General features: G+C 31.2%; 1 protein-coding gene across 2 annotated transcripts in view; it reads right to left on the reverse strand.

Moving 5' to 3' along the window:
- The window catches only part of LOC106458329 (nephrin-like), a 91,789-nt gene extending 91,372 nt beyond the window's left edge, over positions 1 to 417 (reverse strand). For both annotated transcript variants that reach the window (XM_022384508.1, XM_022384507.1), the window contains exon 1: positions 224 to 417. The gene's annotated coding sequence lies outside the window, so the exon portion shown is untranslated. The remainder of the gene's footprint in view (positions 1 to 223) is intronic.
- Positions 418 to 5,659: the final 5,242 nt, after the last annotated feature.

A 5,659-nucleotide genomic window follows, 5' to 3' on the forward strand; every position in this document is an offset into this window, starting at 1 on the left:
TCAACAGCTTGGGCATGTTTCAATCAAACTAAGTAATTTTTAATTGTTGTTTGTAATAATACTTTTGACGTGACCTCAACCTCACAGGGTAATCATACAGAAATATAGTTTCAATCATCTTAATTTGTCAGTTGAAGTTAATAATATCGCGAAGTCAATGAATGAAATCTCAATTTTCACATTTTACGGAAATGAGACTGAAGATAACATGACAAAAACTTACTTGAAAGATACTGTAAAACTGGATGTCAACAGAGATCTCGCACTATGCGATTCAACGAAATCGCTGATTTTCCTGATTCAGTAAACGTTGATTCACAATTTTATCATATTAAAAAAATAGTAGTAAAAAAAGAAACATAATACTGATATTTTCCCTCTTTGAATTAATCAAGTCGCGGTCGTCCTGCATGAAAGGACGCGCAGTGTCGACTGTATGGAGGCAGAATGGGAGCCCGTTTCTTACAGGCCCTCGGGTACGTCATTCCACGCAGAGACCTGAAGGTGGCGCAACTTTATAGCGTTAGTCATATACTAGGTTTGGGGAATAACGCGGGGAACCGAATGTATCCAGATACGCGAAAACTGATTACCGGTATGGTTACCATGTCTATTTATTTGTATTTTAAAATATGGCAGAAGGGTGTCATGTCATAATTAAAATAAAATAAAATATTCACAAGTTTTATAGAGTATAAAAATTAAAATTAAAACAAGGTGAACCTTAGACAACGTTTTATGAGTAGCTGATAAAGTCATTTTATCCTAATTATTAGATAAAATTATGTGTCTATATTATAAATGTGTTTTGATTTCTATTACGTGAATTACACACACGTATATATATGTATATGTATGATATATATTTCACCTACTAGACTAACAACGCCACACAGCTTTGATAAAAAAAAAATCATAGCACCTTCATTATTAAAATATTCAGAATTAAAATATAATGGTTATGGGTATTCTATACATATTTGTTGCATGTAGGGAGTCCATGTCTTATTTCACGGAACGCCACCTACATCTTAGGTTTTGTAGGTGGAGTTGACTCGTGAATTGATAAAGCGTAACTTTCTTGGAACGTTTAGTGAATTGTATGTGCGGTGTTATTGAAGATATATATATATATCCACACCATAAGGAAAAAAATGAACATTTTATAATTTCATATTCCAAATCACACTCAGCCGTCAAAATTAAATTCGTTAATCCTTGAGAAAGAAACACTGAATGTATTAAATGCGAATGATCGGCTCTTGTGTATTATCTAAAATTTAATAAATAATTAAGATCAACGTTATATATTTACACAATTTTAAAAACTTGATTGAACCCGTCAATGGCCTTTACTTTAAAACAGGATTAACAGGTGAATTATTCAAAACTTTTATCCAAGCTTTAAACCTATAAATATGATTAAAGAAATATTGGGGGGATACTAAGGATAAAATATAATAAGAACATAAAACTGGATTTTACAAAATAGAATGCGAATTTAGTCGTATTTATATTGGTTAAACTAAAAAGAATTTAAAATACAGATCACATGAACACAAAGGTTGCGTAAGAAATAATAAAATAGAAAACACGGCTGTTGCAGAACATGTAAAAAACAATACAACACAACATTTTATGGGTAAAACCTACAATTTTAGCTCAACCTCGTAATATCACAGCTTTAAATGTCAGAGAATCAGTAGAAATAATAAAATTTTAATTAGAAAAAAAGAATCAAGCAGAGGTGAATGACCATTAATTCAAAGTATTGATATCTCGCGGATTGACTAAGAAATTGTGTAAATACAAAAGCAATGTATTATCACGTGGCAGGAAAAAAAAACAGAAAAATTTATATGTCTTGCAGATAACTGCTGAAGATGACGTTGAAACGTTGTACATGTAGAGTGTACTTTCTAAGAAGAATCGAAACGTTGTACATGTAGAGTGTACTTTTAAAGAAGAATCGAAACGTTGTACATGTAGAGTGTATTTTCTAAGAAGAATTGAAAAGTTGTACATGTAGAGTGTATTTTCAAAGAAGAATCGAAACGCTGTACATGCAGAGTGTATTTTCAAAGAAGAATTGAAAAGTTGTACATGTAGAGTGTATTTTTAAAGTAGAATCGAAACGCTGTACATGCAGAGTGTATTTTCAAAGAAGAATCGAAACGTTGTACATGTAGAGTGTATTTTCTAAGAAGAATCGAAACGTTGAACATGTAGAGTGTACTTTTAAAGTATAATCGAAACGTTGTACATGTAGAGTGTATTTTTAAAGTAGAATCAAAACGTTGTACATGTAGAGTGTATTTTTAAAGTAGAATCAAAACGTTGTACATGTAGAGTGTATTTTCTAAGAAGAATCAAAACGTTGTACATGTAGAGTGTATTTTCTAAGAAGAATCAAAACGTTGTACATGTAGAGTGTATTTTCTAAGAAGAATCAAAACGTTGTACATGTAGAGTGTATTTTCTAAGAAGAATCAAAACGTTGTACATGTAGAGTGTACATTTAAAGTAGAATCAAAACGTTGTACATGCAAAATTTATTTTTAAAGTGGAACCCGTTGACGTCTTCAATCAAATTGTGTAAATATGAAACGTTGATTTTAATTATTTATTAAATTGAATGTATTACTTAGACAACTGAGACGACTTATTACTTTGCTGTATTTTTCTAGAAAGAACAAATACGAATTGAATGAACGATTATTCGTCCTCACGATATACACAGGGAAACAACACTGGAATGAAATCCTTTTGCGATTCGTTAATCTTTATCGACAAATTTCAAAACAGTTTTGCGGACCATGATGGAGCCATTTTTTTACAGCTATAAAGTGTTTGTGTAATGTCATTACTTTTTAAGCAATAATTCGTGATAATGAAATTTAGATCAAATTCAATCATTTCAAGATCAAAGACACCACTTGATTCACCTACCAGTAACATCCAACGACCGGAGTTTTATTGAAATATTCGACCTATATTCCTATAGATTGTTTGTTTGTTTTAAATTTCGCGCAAAGCTACACGAGGGCGTTCTGCGTTAGCCGTCCCTAATTTAGCAGTGTAAGACTAGATGGAAGGCAGCTAGTCATCACCACCCACCGTCAACTCTTGGGCTACTCTTTTACCAATGAATAGTGGGATTGCCCATAACATTATAACGCTGTAAGACTAGAGGAAAGGCAGCTAGTCATCACCACCCACCGCCAACTTTTGGGCTACTCTTTTACCAATGAATAGTGGGATTGACCATAACATTATAACGCCCCCCACGGCTGAAAGGGCGAGCATGTTTGGTGTGATGGGGATTCGAACCCGCGACCCGCAGATTCCTATAGAGAGATTTGACTCTTTAGTTTGACAAACACTAGAAAGGGAGTGAGTAATTGGACCCAGACATATTTTAGGTAGGTGCAAATAAAATCTAATAAAATGTAAAGTTTATGCTTTAAGCTCGAACCAGGAAATAAATATGTAAATATTTTATGGAGTATTTGAAATTTTAAGCACAACAATAGATTCAAGAATTTCTTAGAAATAATTCGTGACGGTTACCACACCTCTCATGACGTCATGTGTTAAGAATATCCATAAAACAATACAGCTCGAGGATAAAGTTAGATAGTTGTAGGACAACTTAAAACATAGTTAATGTTTTGATTTTCTGAGCAACAATCTTTGATTTGTTTAATATACAGTTGTATGTTCCAAAATATTCTTCCGGTTTATTAAATAATATTATTTACAACAACTATTTCCCAAGAAGCAACCAGTAGAGTTGGCGTATCCGAATCATAAGAAGCTAGAAAAAAATTACAAATCGAGAGTAATGCAAAAATATTTTCAGACTTAAAATTGCAACGCCATAAACATCTGTTGTTTGTGGATCTAGAGATCTTGAACATTGTAAAGGCGTGTATGAAATTGAAATTTCAAGCAAGGTGTTTTATTCATTTTTACAAAACTTTTTTATTGTAGTATTCTTTAAAGGATGAAGACGTTTTTTAGAAATTCATTTAAAATACTAGAACTGAGGAAATTAATTACGAATATAGTGAACATAAATTTTTTTCAATAATTTGTAGATTTTCAGTGAACTTTGAAGTACTCAGATAAGGAAAAAAACACATTTACTACAAACAATCAGAAAAGAATTTTAGTGCTTAAATAAGCATTTGAATATTAGATTTCGCTTGCCATTCAGTGGCTCAGCAGTAAATCTGCAGACTTATGACGTTTAAAACCGGGTTTCAATACCTGTGGTAGGCAAAGTACAGATGACCTACTGTGTAGCTCTGGGCTTAACAACAACCAAACCAAAGACTGCTCCTTGTTGTAAAACACCACATTCATTGATAGATATAATTAGCTTGCAAAAACTCGGTTATTTTATTATCTCCTATTGCAAATCATATCACTTTCATAGATGTGTTTACTTGGAACACTGGATTATCGTTTATACTGTTTAGCCTACACGTGATATGTACATAACGTAATGAAACCCGCCAACAAAGAAATCAAGTTAAACTTGAAACTCAAGAACCACAACAAACTTTACTATACCTCCCTATCGTTACTAAGTCAATATCCATTTATAAACATAGTTTGACCATACCTTTCTATCATTACTAAATCAATATCCATTTATTAACACAAGTTGACCATACCTCCCTATCATTACTAAATCAATATCCATTTATAAACACAAGTTGACCATACCTCCCTATCATTACTAAATCAATATCCATTTATAAACACAAGTTTACCATACCTCCCTATCGTTACTAAATCAATATCCATTTATTAACACAAGTTGACCATACCTCCCTATCATTACTAAATCAATATCCATTTATAAACACAAGTTGACCATACCTCCCTATCATTACTAAATCAATATCCATTTATTAACACAAGTTGACCATACCTCCCTATCATTACTAAATCAATATCCATTTATGAACAGATATATGCCATATGTTTCCATCATTACTAATTCTAGATCTCTATAAATCATACCGCTAGTTCAATGCAAACATCGTTAACAATTAATTTCATATTGTAAAAACGAATCTTCATTTGTTACAGATATACAGAAATTTAAATTACAAAGCTTTTTTCTAGCTCTCTTTTTCCAGCTTTATGTATTACTAAAATAAATGACAATAAATTTATGCGTGGAATACAACATGTGTTTCTCATAATAGTTTAAACGAACTTTACGTTAATTCAGTGAAAATATTTAATTCAAACGTAAATTATTCGATTTTGAACAATGATGTTCATGTTTGGAGGGCTATTTATTCTGTATAATTAATGTATTTACTAATTCCCAAGCGTAATATGAAGAAAATATTCATAATTCTTAAGAAGAAAAACAAGTCATGATCAAGCAAAATAAAATCTTTAAATAAAACATTTAGTTATCCAGTTTTATATAATCAAACATTCAATTTATCCTGTTTTAAGTAATCAAACGTTAGTTTATCCTGTTGTATGTAACCAAACATTTAGTTTTATCCTGTTTAAAGTAATCAAATATTTAGTTTTATCCTGCTTTATGTAAATATTTAGTTTTATCCTGTTTTATGTAATCAAACATTTAGTTTTATCATGTTTTATATAATCAAACATTTAGTTTATC

Source organism: Limulus polyphemus, unplaced genomic scaffold (assembly GCF_000517525.1).
Source record: "Limulus polyphemus unplaced genomic scaffold, Limulus_polyphemus-2.1.2 Scaffold446, whole genome shotgun sequence".
NCBI lineage: Eukaryota > Metazoa > Arthropoda > Merostomata > Xiphosura > Limulidae > Limulus > Limulus polyphemus.